The 15,351-nt window shown below is 41.7% G+C and overlaps 1 protein-coding gene across 4 annotated transcripts in view; it reads right to left on the bottom strand.

Annotated features, from left to right (window-relative positions):
* The window catches only part of col8a2 (collagen, type VIII, alpha 2), a 350,913-nt gene that overhangs the window by 133,068 nt on the left and 202,494 nt on the right, over nt 1-15,351 (bottom strand). The gene's annotated exons all lie outside the window — the stretch shown is intronic.

Below are 15,351 nucleotides of genomic sequence, written 5' to 3' on the forward strand. Positions count from 1 at the left end.
TCATGTATCTGTGATACCAAGCATTTTGTTTGCCAATGAACAGAGACACCTCCTCTTCTCTGCCAGCTTTCATCCAACATAAGGTCCATGTTACCAGAGTAGCCATTATCAATAGACCAATAGACAAAATCTGCATGTATTTTACTATCGTATCATCTGTTAGCTACAAAGAAGTTATTCTTTTGAGGTATTTTTGAGTAGCTCATATTAAAATTGATCTTTAATTAAATAATTAAACCTTTAGGGTTCATGCAACTTTAGCAACCTTTCTCAAACAGTGATTTTCAATTTTTTCTCTCTGGGAAACTCCTATACTGTCACAGGAAGGGTCAGCGCAACTTCTTAAATATATTTTCAGCCACACCCCAAAATGTTTTATGCGTATACAAGGACAGAAATAATGTGCTCCTCAAAACAATTTCAGAAAATTACATCTGATGACAGATTGATAGAACTCTAATAATTTGCAGACCTCGAAGGATCCCTTCAAATGCCCTCCAGGGTACATGGTATATTTTGAAACTATGCTGTGCAAGGTAAGATAAAAGTATTGCATCATGAACAACAAGAGCACTGTGCTGTAACATAGCAACTTCAAAGTAGCAAAGCATCTCAAGGGGCTTCACAGGAGAGTATTCAGAGAAAAACTGACACCAAGCCAAAGGAGGAGATATCAGAATGGGTGACATAAAGATTGGTCAAAGAGGTAGGTTTAAGGAAAGTCTTAGAGTAGAAGACAGAGTTGGAGAAACGGAGAAGTACAGGGAGCGAATTCCAGAGTTTGGGGTCTAGATAACTGAAGCCATGCCCACTAACGGTGGCGCAAATGGTGGGTGATCCACATGAAACCAGAGTTTGAGGAATGCAGAGTTCTTTTAAGGTTGGAAGGCTAGATGAAATTACAGAGAAAGCAAGGGGTGAGGCTATGGAGGGATCAGAAGTTATTTGTAACTTTGATTAGGGTTATTTGAATGACAGAAATAATAATGAATCACCCTCATGGAAGCCCTAAGTGCCTATTTTGCATGATCATTTATCTGTCTTAGTGTCTCTATGAAGTATCTCCTTAGTGGCTACAGCTTGGGAGGTGGAAGGCTGCTGAGTTTCAACTGTGGACACTACAGATGGCCGTGCTGGGTGACCTCGAGCAGCTGTGGGCCTTGGGAGCTCAGCTTCAGACTGCAGCATCTCAGCTTGAACCGAGGCGATCTGGGCCATCTGGCTGTGTGTCACAGAGGAGGCCACGGGCAGAATGGCTGGTGGAGGAGCAAGCATTCTATAAGAGGATAACAGGTGTCTCTCCCATGGAGCCAAAGCCACTCTCCTGGGACTAAGCCTCAGGACTCCACCAGCTCTGCGCATGAACAGAGTGAAGATGTGACGTCACATTCTGGAAACTGCTGACCACAATGGCCCCCCCCCCCCTCCACCGAGGTCAAGATGGCCGCCATCTGAGCTTCCATGGTAGCTGTGAGAGCTATCAGGAGAGATATCATGATGGTGAAAGTCATAATAATAAATAAAAACAAGAAATGCTGGAAATACTCAGCAGGTCTGGCAGCATCTGTGGACAGAGAAGCAGAGTTAACATTTTAGGTCAGTGACCCTTCATTAGAACTGGCAAAGGTTAGAAATGTAATAGGTTTTAAGCAAATAAAGTGGGGGTCAGGCAAGAGATAACAAAAGTAAAGGTGTTGATAAGACAGATTCACAGAAGATAACTGACCAGAAGGTCATGGAACAAAGGCAAACAGTATGTTAATGGTGTGTTGAAAGACAAAGCGTTAGTGCAGAGAGGGTGTTAGTGGACAGAAAAATGAACAGCCCTGGCCCAAAGCACAAACATGAAAAAACACAGTGGGTAAGCACATGGTAAGAAAAATTAATGATGCAAACTAAAATAAAATAAAAAATGTAAAAGAAAAAAAAAAGAAAACTGAAAATAAAAAGTGGGGCCCGTCATGCTCTGAAATTACTGAACTCAATGTTCAGTCAGCAGGCTGTAGCATGCCTAATTGGTTAATGAGATGCTGTTCCTCATGCTTGTATTGATGTTCACTGAAACACTGCAGCAAGCCCAGGACTGAGATGTGGGCATGAGAGCATTGTTGTGTTGATGGAGCTGTAGCTAATGTTAGACAGAATGGTCTCCATTCTCTGTGCAAAGCCTTGGCAAAAGTTAGAACTGGATCTCTCCATGCTCCATGACGTTGTGCGCAAGCTCACTGGCTGGCTGCTCAATACTACAAACATTTCCTGGTATATGCCCATCAGCCTTCTTCGGTAGCCTGTGCCATCAAAGGTAACATCTGAATCCTCTGCAGCTGAGCAGTTATGTGAGTTTTGCCCTCAAGTGAGCTGGCACCTGTGGTGTCCTAGCCCTCTTCCCTAGCTCCTGCACACTTGTGCCCAGTGATTCATCATGTGAAGATCCACTTTTTAGCCTAGACTTCAAAATATGCGTGGTGTCAGTATCTGAGCTGTTGCCTGCAATGGAGAGATCAAGTGATGCTGAATCATCACAAGTCAAACACAATCTAAGACATGATCCAAGCACAACACCCCTACAGACAACCAGAGCTGTGAGAACATACAGCGATCTTAAACCAGCTCCACAGTAGCTAAGTCTGGGCGGATCAGTAAACCACCATTACGCTTCAGAGACTTAGGAGTTTATCACTTTGTATAATCGTATATTGAAACACAACAGTTTTCTCTTGATGTAATGTAAATAGTTCTATTGCTTAAGGATACAATTTTAACTTGGAAAAAAATGGGGATGTTGTGGTATACCTTTAAGGGGTGTGTCTAAATCTGCTGTCCATCACCAGACAGGATATGATGTATATACTCATGTAATCATCAAGCAGAGGTTAGCAGCAGTCAGAGTGACCAGACGTGTTAGGGACCCTCCCAGTTATTGTTGTATATAGTTTCATATCTTCAAATAAAGAATCCACTTATTTTAGTTACCAATCCTCGTGTAGTTGGTGTGTTTGTGTTAAAGAGAAATGCACCAGCTCCCATCTCAGAGGACTACTCTCAACATGTGATTTGAATGAAATACATAGTGCTCTGATATGCGTGTTAGTAATGTATTCATTAACCACTTCTGCTTCTCAGCACTGTCACATTCTATCTACACACTCTGCAAAGTAGCGTGTCTGTAGTTAAAATAATACTGTCAAAAGTAGAAGTGTTCCCAGAAGAACCTAGATGATCACATGAAGCTCTAGCCACTAGAAAAATTTGGAAGACCAATTAACCTGTTCTGAAACCTGTGGTTTGATGGATATATATGCCATATGCCAAAGCACACAAATATAGTTTAGTGTGCAAATCATTGAGAAAAGAGGGATTTTAACACATCACAGAATCTCATTTAAAGTTGCATCACCATAAAATATAAATGGTGGGTATTAAAGTTCATTAACTATGATTAATCTTCCTTGTCTCTCCATAAGGTTGCATTTTGTTTTGTAACAGCACTGACCCATCTTCCTAGGAACGGTGCAAGAATTCCCATTCCTTTCCACCTCCAGTGTTTACTCTTGAAATTTGAGCCCTTGCACTTCAGTGTACCATATCAAAGGAGAATAAGACATTTCAATCTCTCTATGTTACAACTGACACCAAGAGTTAACAGCTAATCGAACTCAAGCTAAGGAATGGAAAACATAAATGCACCAACCTGTGTCTAGGCTATTCACTGTGGGATTCCACAATGGTGTATTCTGCATTCTCTGATAATCTATTCAACACACAGAGTACTTTATATAATATTACAAACATTTCTGATGACATGAAACTATGCAGCCAGACACCCAGTATCGGGATACTTGAAAGAGCTCAAAGGATCTTGACAGACGTGGCACAAACGAAAAGTGACGCACTTTGGGAGTATGGGACGTGAAATTTGTAGATTGGAATGAGGTCCATTGCCAAAGGTAGAAAATGAAAAAGATTTTGCTGGAATTATCGTTCACGAAAAGTATTCGTTGAATGCAAGGTTAATCAAGTTCTGGAATATACCTCAAGTACATTTGATTACACTTTCAAGCAGTTATTTCATTCCTTTTTTAATTGTTTGGAGTGCTGTGCGCAACATAGTCACTGTATCTTCAAAAGAATGCTATGAAACTTTGAATAATATTCAGCACTTGCAGTGATGTTCTGGAAAGAATGTGCTGTTTCGTCTATTGAAGCTATAAACTACCCATGCTAGCAAGCCACCAAATATGTTTTTTTTTGAGTCAAGAGGAAGCAGCTGTTATAGACACATATCTTCTGTGGTGTGATTTTAAATAGTGCAAATTACATATTTCAGTAACTTTGGACGCATAACAGCCAACTATCCTAATATCAGCTTTGAAGAACCTCTATACAGATGAAGCAACTTAATGTACCACGATGATATGATTTTGTCGAAACTTATGTACAATACAGCTCTGTCAGCAACTTTCTAATTTAAAGGTCAACAAAGAAAGCATTTTATTACTTAAGTTCTAAGACAAAGGTGTCCTCGTGTTTTAGTCCCATTCACCTATCACCCCTGTGCTCGCTGCCCTACACTGGCCTCCAGTCTAGCAATGCTTTGATTTTGAAATTCTCATCCTTGTTTTCAAATGCCTCCAGGACCTCACCCCTCCCTATCTCTGTAACCTCCTCTAGCCCAACAACCGTCGAAGATATCTGTGCTCCTCTATTGCTGGCCTCTTGAGCATCCCTGATTTGAATTGTTCCACCACTGGTGGTCATGCCTTCAGTTGCCTAGGCCCTAAGCTCTGGAATTCCCTCATTAAACCTCTCCGCCTCTCTACCTCACTTTCCTCCTTTAAGACACTCCTCAAACCTACCTCTTTGACCAACTTCTTGTCACCTGAACTAATATCTCATATTTTGTTTTATAATGCTCCTGTGAAGTGCATTGGCACATTTTATTATGTTAAAGACGCTATATAAATGTAAGTTGTTGTAGTTGTTCATGAGCTGCACAAAGGCAAACAATAAAGCTATGGAGGGAATATAAAGTTTCAGTGCATGTTTGAATAAATTTGCACATATTTCGAGTTGTTAGTACTAACTGATCTTGATGTTCAGATTTAGGAGTCAGCAATGCTGAGAGTAGAGCATTCCAGACCTCCAGGACCACAGTATTCAAACCAGTAAATGAGACATCTAAAAGCAAATTTTGACTGGGTTGCCTGGATTTTGAGAGCTAGGTTGCTGGGACTTGGGGCTGTAAGTAGATCATAAGCTTCAGATTGAAGCTTACACAGCCTCCCTCCTCCTCTGTTCTAGTGGCACACTGATGTTAGTGTATTTGAGGATTTCCTTGCTTGAGTACAAAAGACCCAACCAGCTTCAATAGCATAGGCATGAGTAAATTGTGATGGTCTTTTGCACCAGTTGAATAATCTCTGTAATAAGTGCTAGTTATTGTGTGGTGAGATATATTACTTTTCCCTCTTGTTCCTATTAAGCTTTCAATGTAATGTCCAACAACGCTCTTCCTCCTCCTTCCATTTTATGTGTTGAAATCAAAATATTGCACAATTCCCTTCTCTAATTCACTATTCACCACCATCTCAAAAATAGCTCCTTGCCGCTCTTATTTTCCCTTCTGCTTACAAATCACAACATTTTAGAACCCAAAGCTCTGATTACCTCTTGATTTAATTCATTGCCTCTTTTCATGCCTGATTGTTTCCTGCACGGTAGAGCTTGGCCCTTCAAACAGGTTTGTCAGTTTAAAAAGGGCAGCTTATTAGTTATGCTCTACAATATGTCACATGTTTGTCTTTAAGTCATGCTGAAGTGTTAAGTTTGTCTTCAGCATGGTTCCTGCACATACATTATATACATTAGGACAATGAAAATATCCATCTACTGTTAGAAAAACTTAATACTTGATTGAAAACAGCAGCGTGTGGAACCTGTCCCATATGTAAAGCTATTAGTTGTTGGCTATGGGGCCTTCCTTGTTGCTGTAGACAGCTATTTCCTTTTGAATATCTTCTGTCTATCACACTACTGACCACAGCTTCTCATAGACTACACACAGCGTATTATGCACGCAACTTTCTTGTTTCAGAAACATACATGGTTCTATGAGAAGCTATGCCTGTTTGCAGTTGGTGAGAAATACATTCGACATTTAGTTGAACACATCATTCTTAGATGTTATAACATATGGCAAGGAAGAAAATCAAATAACAGAACCATTCATTTCTAATGGCCCATTTGATCACTCAGAGAATGTTTATTGCTTTTTCAAGCCCTTATTATCAGGTCCAGTAGGTAAGTAAGTGAAAAAGAATGTCTTCTGACACAAATGAATGGGGCTAACATGCCAGCTTGATGAAGACAAATTGCCAATCACTGAGAGCTTGTTATTAATGAAACCACCTTAGTAACTCAAGACTAAAGGTCTTTTCAGTTTTCTACTCCGATGATTTGGTTACGACCAGGTGAGAAAGATGTCTAGGGTTCCCTCTTAGCCTTGATTGGTCATCTGGTCTTACTGTGTTTTAGCTCCTTCTTGGTGAATCCTTGTTCATTGCTTTCCAATTATAAGGCAAAGAAACCAGCACAAACAGGCCTTCTTAGGTTTAAAAAAGGTTGAACTTTATTAAATTTATACTCTAATCCGGTTAACGCCTATGGATATGCGATGTGCCCACACTAGCATGCATACACGATACACACATGCAAATAGGGACAGAAAAGAGCAGAAGAAATAAAGTGGAAACGTTTGAGGCAATACCTGAAGATGTTTTTGGTTACTGTTCTTAGAGCTCACTGTAGAGTCCTTGATTGCAGGTAGGTCTTGCTTTTCATTAGGACCCAGTATTGTTCTTAAACCTTGTTCGATATAGGAAACTTTTCTCTCTTGAGGTTCACGTGTCTTCAGTGGATTTGGAGTTCAGTGAGAAAGAGATGAGAGCAGACAGGAGAGGTCTTCTCAGTCCAGGAGTAAAACAGTCTTTTTCAGTTCAAACTCCGTGGCTAGTTCAAAAAACCCTGGACCAGCCAGTTAGCCATGTGACCAGCTGGTTTAACCAGTCCTGGTTTTTGTGGATTGTATCACCTTAGCAATCCCTGGAACACTCTTCCTTACACCTTCAATGTCTGGTGACCAAAATCCATTGTGGGTTAAGTGGACCAAGCACTGTCTGTTAGTATGCAAATATCCTTCCAGCCAAGTTTCTGGTGATTTTTTTCACAAGTCCTTTCTTCACTCCAGCAACAGTTTAAAATCAACGTTCATATGACAAAATTAATATGCCTCATTCTTGACAGGTGGGGGCCTGTATCACAATTTGTCCAAACTTTTTGCTTCCACATTACAATTCTGCGCACAATAAAAGTGACGGACCATTTGTTTCAATAACACAGGCATAGATCTTTCATGCAAATATTCGACATCTCAGCAGCTACACTGCAGTGTATAAATGTGTTAATAACATTTGCACAAATAAATGTCCAATAATCCTATCAAGCTGTTTTGCTCCAAACGTTATATTACTAATAAATAACGGTAAATGGCACAGGGTTTTGTTTTTGAGTGAAGAGCACTTAGCACCGCAGCCTCACAGCTCCAGCGACACGGGTTCAGTTCTGGGTACTGCCTGTGCAGAGTTTGCAAGTTCTCCCGGTGTCTGCGTGGGTTTCCGCCGGGTGCTCCGGTTTCCTCCCACCTCCAAAGACTTGCAGGTTGGTAGGTAAATTGGCCATTGTAAATTGCCCCTAGTGTAGGTAGGTGGTAGGAGAATGGTGGGGATGTGGTAGAGAATATGGGGTTAATGTAGGATTAGCATAAAATGGGTGGTTGTTGGTCGGCACAGACTCGGTGGGCCGAAGGGCCTGTTTCAGTGCTGTATCTCTAAATAAATAAAATAAAATAAATAAAATAAAATTGAAAACCAAGCTACTCCTTCCTTATTCTAATGAGCACACCAGAAAAAAATAGCTATTTTATGTTGTGTATTAAAAAATGAACTTATTCTCATTTAAGATGAAGGATGGGGACAGTGTCAACTTTTGATGAGCATTTCGAAGGAATGGGATACTGCTTTTGCACCTCTTTATCGCTTAGTGTTAGCTGCTAGAACTTCCACACAAGACAGCTGCAGAGCAAATCTCCCATTACTGAGCCCCAATAAAATGTCCCGTATACTTTCTAAATTCACACAATGATTACTGTAAAACATAATGTACATGATGGATGCTCTTTTCATCCTAAGTTAAGGTGCTGATTGTATAAATAAATCAATCTCTGAAGTCTTTGACCAATTGGCAACTATAAAGCAGAGAAGAAACTAATGTACTGTGTCACTGAATTATGGTATGTAAAAGAATGATAAAACAGGTATCAGAGCTGTAACTCATGGGTAGCATGGTTAGCATAAGTTTCAGATTCACTTTCAAAATAAATGGTTGTGGATTTCAATCACAGTGCTGTTTGTGAAAAGTTGACATACAGTACACTCTGGGTAAAATGTAGCAATTCATTCACATCTGGCTCTGCGCAGCTCATCTATGACTCATCGGCCATATATATACAAAACTGTTGTGTTTAGAAAAATTGCTTGTCAGCAAAGATGTCAAATTGCATTAGTATATTTTTATTTTCCAATATATTCCCATGAATTTTCTTACTGTCAATGGAAAATCTTTTAATCAACCACAATGTCCAACATTCTTCACCTTTTACTGTGCTTTAAGAATTTATTGAAATATTATGAAAATTCTCAGTTATGCGCAGGGACTAGCAAGCTAAATCTCTGTGCTAATAAAGTTTGAGAAGTTGGATAAAGAGTTTTTGAGCAGCACGTCGGCATTCATGAAATGGTGGTGTCATGACAACAAGGTCAATCTTTAAGTGGTTAAAAATTACAGGACTAGAAGTTGTCTCTTTGGCCTCCTTGCCTCGGGAGACAATGGGTAAGCGCCTGGAGGTGGTCAGTGGTTTGTGGAGCAGCGCCTGGAGTGGCTATAAAGGCCAATTCTAGAGTGACAGGCTCTTCCACAGCTGCTGCAGAAAAATTTGTTTGTCGGGGCTGTTACACAGTTGGCTCTTCCCTTGCGCTTTTGTCTTTTATCCTGCCAACTGCTAAGTCTCTTCGACTCGCCACACTTTAGCCCCGCCTTAATGACTGCCTGCCAGCTCTGGCGAACGCTGGCAACTGACTCCCACGACTTGTGATCAATGTCACACGATTTCATGTCGCGTTTGCAGACGTCTTTATAGCGGAGACATGGACGGCCGGTGGGTCTGATACCAGTGGCGAGCTCACTGTACAATGTATCTTTGGGAATCTTGCCATCTTCCATGAGGCTCACATGGCCAAGCCATCTCAAGCGCCGCTGACTCAGTAGTGTGTATAAGCTGGGGATGTTGGCCGCCTCGAGGACTTCTGTGTTGGAGATACGGTCCTGCCACCTGATGCCAAGTATTCTCCGGAGGCAGTGAAGATGGAATGAATTGAGACCTCACTTTTGGCTGACATACGTTGTCCAGGCCTCGCTGCCATAGAGCAAGGTACTGAGGACACAGATTTGATACACTCGGACCTTTGTGTTCCGTGTCAGTGCGCCATTTTCCCACACTCTCTTGGCCAGTCTGGACATAGCAGTGGAAACCTTTCCCATGCGCTTGTTGATTTCTGTATCTAGAGACAGGTTACTGGTGATAGTTGAGCCTAGGTAGGTGAACTCTTGAACCACTTCCAGAGCGTGGTCGCCAATATTGATGGATGGAGCATTTCTGACGTCCTGCCCCATGATGTTCGTTTTCTTGAGGCTGATGGTTAGGCCAAATTCATTGCAGGCAGCCGCAAAGCTGTCGATGAGACTCTGCAGGCACTCTTCAGTGTGAGATGTTAATGCAGCATCGTCAGCAAAGAGGAGTTCCCTGATGAGGACTTTCCGTACTTTGGACTTCGCTCTTAGACGTGCAATGTTGAACAACCTGCCCCCAGATCTTGTGTGGAGGAAAACTCCTTCTTCAGAAGACTTGAACGCATGTGAAAGCAGCAGGGAGAAGAAAATCCCAAAAAGTGTGGGTGCTAGAACACAGCCCTGTTTCACGCCACTCAGGATAGGAAAGGGGTCTGATGTTGAATTGTGCCTTTCATATTGTCATGGAATGAGGTGATGATACTTAGTAGCTTTGGTGGACATCCAATCTTTTCTAGTAGACTGAAGACTAGAAGTTACTATTGACAATATCATACAAATCTTTAATGCATCCATATGACATTCCTTTGTTAAAGCAGGTATTAACTAACACCTCCAGTAAAAAGCAAACTAAGGGATGTGACAGGGACATGTTTGGTAACTGTCATTTCTAGGTCAAGTACTATAGGAGTACATCAAAGTATTTCCAGATTATATTCAGTGAATAATTGAACCATTATTCAATGAGGAGCATTAATTCTTCAACAAAAATGTAGAAAACGTTGTAGTGCGCTAGTAATAGTGGAAAAATGTGCTTGTTTAAACAGTTAACATTCTTAGTCAGGAGCTCATTTCAGCAAAGTGCACAAGGTTAATTGATGTTGTTGCAATATCATCTAAACGCCTGAGAGAGTAAGTCACCATCTGGGAGATTGGTTGGTTAATGTCAAGGACCCCCATTCCCAAATTCCACTATTAAAATGCGTTAAATCAATCAAGCTCCACAATTTATTGCTCCAGTTATCTGAACAAATCTGGCTGTTAATCATGAACATTTTGCAAAGACTGTCTGGTTACCCCAGCACTGAAGCAAACCTTATTACACGTTGTACTATGCTTTGGCACCAGAGGCAGTCTCTTCTGTTTTGAACACTGTGTGAAGGAAATATGAGATGTCATTCTTGTCTGTGTGTCTTTCCATTTTTTAAGCCAATCTTTTCAGTGTTGCTTATGGGCTTAAAATATGAGAATGTGCGACTGGGGTTCATTTAACAATAATCTCTAAAACATGTCAGGATCATCAGCATTACCTTTCCTGTGTATATTGGCAGCAACAGGGGCTCCTATTTATTTATTTATTTATTTAGAGTATTCACACTTGCTGCTCAGTGATCTTGGTCAGTCAGGGCAGGGCTGAGAAAGCGAAGGCGAGAGACTTTTGTTTTTAGAAAATATTGCCTCTGGGAAAACCTATTTTCACCCTACAGGAATATAAATTACAAAGGAAAGACAGCAGCGTGTTAACCCAAACAGATGCAAAAACGATCATTTTTTTTTCTGCAGCTCTATTTTCCCAAGCGCAAATGTATTATATTTAAAAGATTATTGATGGGGATGAGTTTTCAAAAAAACAGAAATCTCGGCAAGTAAAAGGTCAATTACAGGGAATACTGACACTTGCAGGCAATGGCAATATCCAACTAACCCCGCCCCCACCCCATAAGAAACCATTAAACAAGAAATGAACATTTGTCCCATCAAGTTTGTTCCTTCCACAAATGATGTACAACTTACTCTATTATGGGCTCTGTTCTGCCCATTTTGTCTCCAAAGGAAGGATTCTGTAAAGCTCCTCCCAGTGCCCCAAAGTTAAATAGAGTAAAGTCCATTATATGTATGTATCTTACCTACCATGCTACATTATTCAACCCTCACCTTTTATTTCCCAAGATGTGGCATTTCCATGATCTCAGTGGCTAATCTACACAGTATCTATAATCGATCGTTATAAAAGTCAATCCCTTAATTATTAGAGTATTAATTGCCTTTGCTGGGAATCTATTTTCCTTATCCATTTAATCCTGAGAAGTGTGAGGTGATGCATTTTGAATATACAATGGCTGGTAGGACCCTAGGAAGTACAGAAGGTCAGAGGGACCTTGATGTACTTGTCCATAGATCACTGACGGCAACAACACAGGTAGATAGGGTGGTTAGGAAGGCATATGGAATACTTGCCTTTATCAGCCAAGGCATAGAATATAAGAGCAGGGAGGTTATGATGGAGCTGTATAAAACGCTAGTTAGGTCACAGCTGGAGTACTGTGTACAATTCTAGTCACCACACTATAGGAAGGATGTGATTGCACTGGAGAGGGTGCAGAGGAGATTCACCAGGATGTTGCCTGGGCTGGAGCATTTCAGCTTTGAAGACAGACTGAAAAGGCTAGGGTTGTTTTCCTTAGAGCAGAGAAGGCTGCGGGGGAACATGATTGAGGTATACAAAATTATGAGGGGCGTTGATAGGTTAGATAGGAAGAAACTTTTTCCCTTAATGGTGGGGTCAGTAACCAGGAGGCATAGATTTAAGGTAAGGGGCAGGAGATTTAGAGGGGATTTGAGGAAAAATGCTTTCATCCAGAGGGTGGTTGGAATCTGGAACGCACTACCTGAAGAGGTGATAGAGGCTGGAACCCTCACAACATTTAAGAAGTATTTAGATGAGCACTTGAAACGTCATAGCATACAAGGCTACAGTCCAAGTGCTGGAAAATGGGATTTAGAATAGTTAGGTGCTTGATGGCCAGCGCGGACACGATGGGCCGAAGGATCTGTTTCTGTGCTGTATAACTCTATGACTCTTGCTATAAGAAAAAAAATCTAAGAGTAGCAAATGGCAAAGGTGGCTTGTTTTAAAACTGTACTTCTCTAAAGCAGCAATTTTTCACCACAGTATATAAAAGCAAATAAAACTTGAGAAAAGTGCATCAATGTAGTTGTAAAGGTACGTCACAGATTAACCCAAAATCACAACAAAGCAGGTTATCCATTGGACACTCTACGCAAGGGCGAGCTCGCCAAAAGCATGATTCTCTGTCCATTCAAATTAACTTGCTGAAATATTTCTTTCTTCACAGGGCATCTAAATTCAAGAAGATTATAAAAACATGCTCCAGAATATCAGCTTTCTCCATGACATTTACATTCACATGGTTAGTAAAAGATAACAATCCATAGAGGATTAGTACAAAAACCAATTGGTTTGCACACACAATAAAAATCAAAGAAGCAACTTTCTCCTGCCCACACAAGTTTTTCAATTACACAAGTTCTGAAGAGTGCTATGAAATCTCCCGGAATGTGGGAGTTCTCGTCTGAGAAAAAAAGAACTGACAGAAATACTCTTAGAAATCATTGATTGCAATAATATTTGACCAAGAGCTGCCAACACTGATCAAGAATAGCAATGTTCTTATCAGTAACTGATCCTGCCAAAGGCTTCAGACACTTCTCCTAGAAAAATATTTCCTTTTCCAAGAACAGAACAAATATTGGGCAAAAATATATTGCCGAGTCAAGATAAATACTGCATGATTCCATGTATCAGAGGTTCACAACTGAAGGAGGTCTGGGAAAAGTTATTTTGTTAGACTGTAAAATGCACAGTTTTCAGAGACAATATTTAAAGGACGTTACCATAAAAGGAAAGGTGGAGTTGTGCTGATATGGTGGGCACATGAATTAACTTTGAGAAAAAAGACTTGGAGGAAGAATGGCCCTGATGGAGCTGCGTGGCCATCTCATAAATGCATTAAAAAAGAATAAGTTTATAACCACAAGCACTGATAGATGTAATGACAGTTAACAAACAAACCCTTTTATTCTCCATTATATCTACTTGATATTGGAGATGCATTACAATCCAAATAATAATGTAGCTTGGCTGGTGGTGAGAAGGGCCCTCCCCGTCAGATCCTTCATGCACCCCAAAGTCTCATCCCCTCTGCACAATGCCCTTGAGGTGGTTGTGGTGGGGAAGTGACGGTTGCCCACCTCCTCCTGGAATGTGTCTTTGCAAAGCAGGTGTGGAAAGAGATGCAGTGGTTTTTGTCGAGGTTCATCCCAAGCAGCTCTGTAACACAGGAGTCTGTGCTCCACAGGCTGTTCCCAGGGACGCACACCGAGACAAAAATCAACTGCTGCTGGAGGACGATCAGTTCGGTGAAAGACGCACTTTGGTCTGCCCGAAACTTGCTGGTCTTCCAACGCAAAGAGTTGTCCACCACCGAATGTTGCAGACTGGCACATTCCAAGGTCCAGGACTACGTGCTGAGGGACGCACTAAAGCTTGGGGCAGCCGCAGCAAAGGCTCAATGGGGAAAGACCACAGTGTAAGGTCCCCCCACCAAGCTGAACTGAGGGGCTGGATCAATGGGAAACCCCTCGAACTGTATCGGTGAAATTTTGTGTGCTGTAAATGTAAAAATGTATATGGCATGACAATGAAATGGAAGGGTCGTGAGGCAACTCATGATTGTATAGAAGGAAACTGATCACCTTTGCACTGTTTGTATTTTTTGACTTGATGCTATTTTAAACTGTTTGGGAATGTAAGATTTACAGATTTTTATGAATAAAGTATATTTTGGAAATTTAAAAAAAAATCTTCATTATCCCATGGGGGATGGGCGTGCAGCCGTGCCTGTTCCCCCACTGGTTCATTTCTGCTGTCTCGGGTTGTACGCCACCTTGTTCAGCAAGAGACAGGGAATTGTATCAATGAGCATCAAGCAATCTGATTGGGTGATGCGACTGTCATGGTTGAATAGTTGGGAGTCTGTGCAAGCTGTGGGATGTGGATATGAAGCTTGCAGCAGTGAAAAACGTGTGAGGGAGCGATGGAGCATGGAGATTGACAGAGACTGTTAGGAGGCGAGTGATGGGGATGTCATGAACTGAGGAGTATCTGAGGCTAATGGTGCAGTTGGTAGGATATGACATTTGAAGTTGCATTTACTGACCTTGACCACTCGCCTGAAGTCTCAGGTCCTCAGGGCTTGACTCCTGACATTGCCTCCATGGCTAACTGCGTGTGTGCTTGGAGGGTCTCCTGGCCCCCTGTGGATACAGGGCATCTCTCCTATTTTTCACCTCCTCCACCTCCAGTGTGACATCCGAATACCTTCGAGCCTGCCGCCTCCAATGTTGTGCCATTATTCAATGTTACACAGGTCAGATTCACTTTCCGCACAACTGCAGGCACATGCTCCCGTCGAAGTTCACCTCCCTTCTAAAAAGGTGCAGACTGGCTTTGAGCAGTGAAGCCTAGCTTTAACTGGTGCTAGCCACTCACGATATTGGCCCCCTGCTCAGGTGCCCAGCCAATCATCAGCATGCTTAGCACTGGCTGGATGCTGAAATCATTGATAGGGAGCAGGCAGCACCATATTGGCGTGCTGCTGCGTGGCAGTCAATAGGCGAAAGATAATCACACATCGCAGTCCCTGCAGAGGGCGGAGGTGGGTGGGAAATGTTCTCTCCAGTTACAGGCACCTTATCAGCCACTAACAAGGCATGCCTAACTGTTCCACTGGGAAAGCGGTCTTCTTCCAGGAGGCTGCAAGCTTCATCAACGACCTGCCATGAAACCCTGAGCCTCCTGAAGCACCG

Source organism: Heterodontus francisci, chromosome 31 (assembly GCF_036365525.1).
Source record: "Heterodontus francisci isolate sHetFra1 chromosome 31, sHetFra1.hap1, whole genome shotgun sequence".
NCBI lineage: Eukaryota > Metazoa > Chordata > Chondrichthyes > Heterodontiformes > Heterodontidae > Heterodontus > Heterodontus francisci.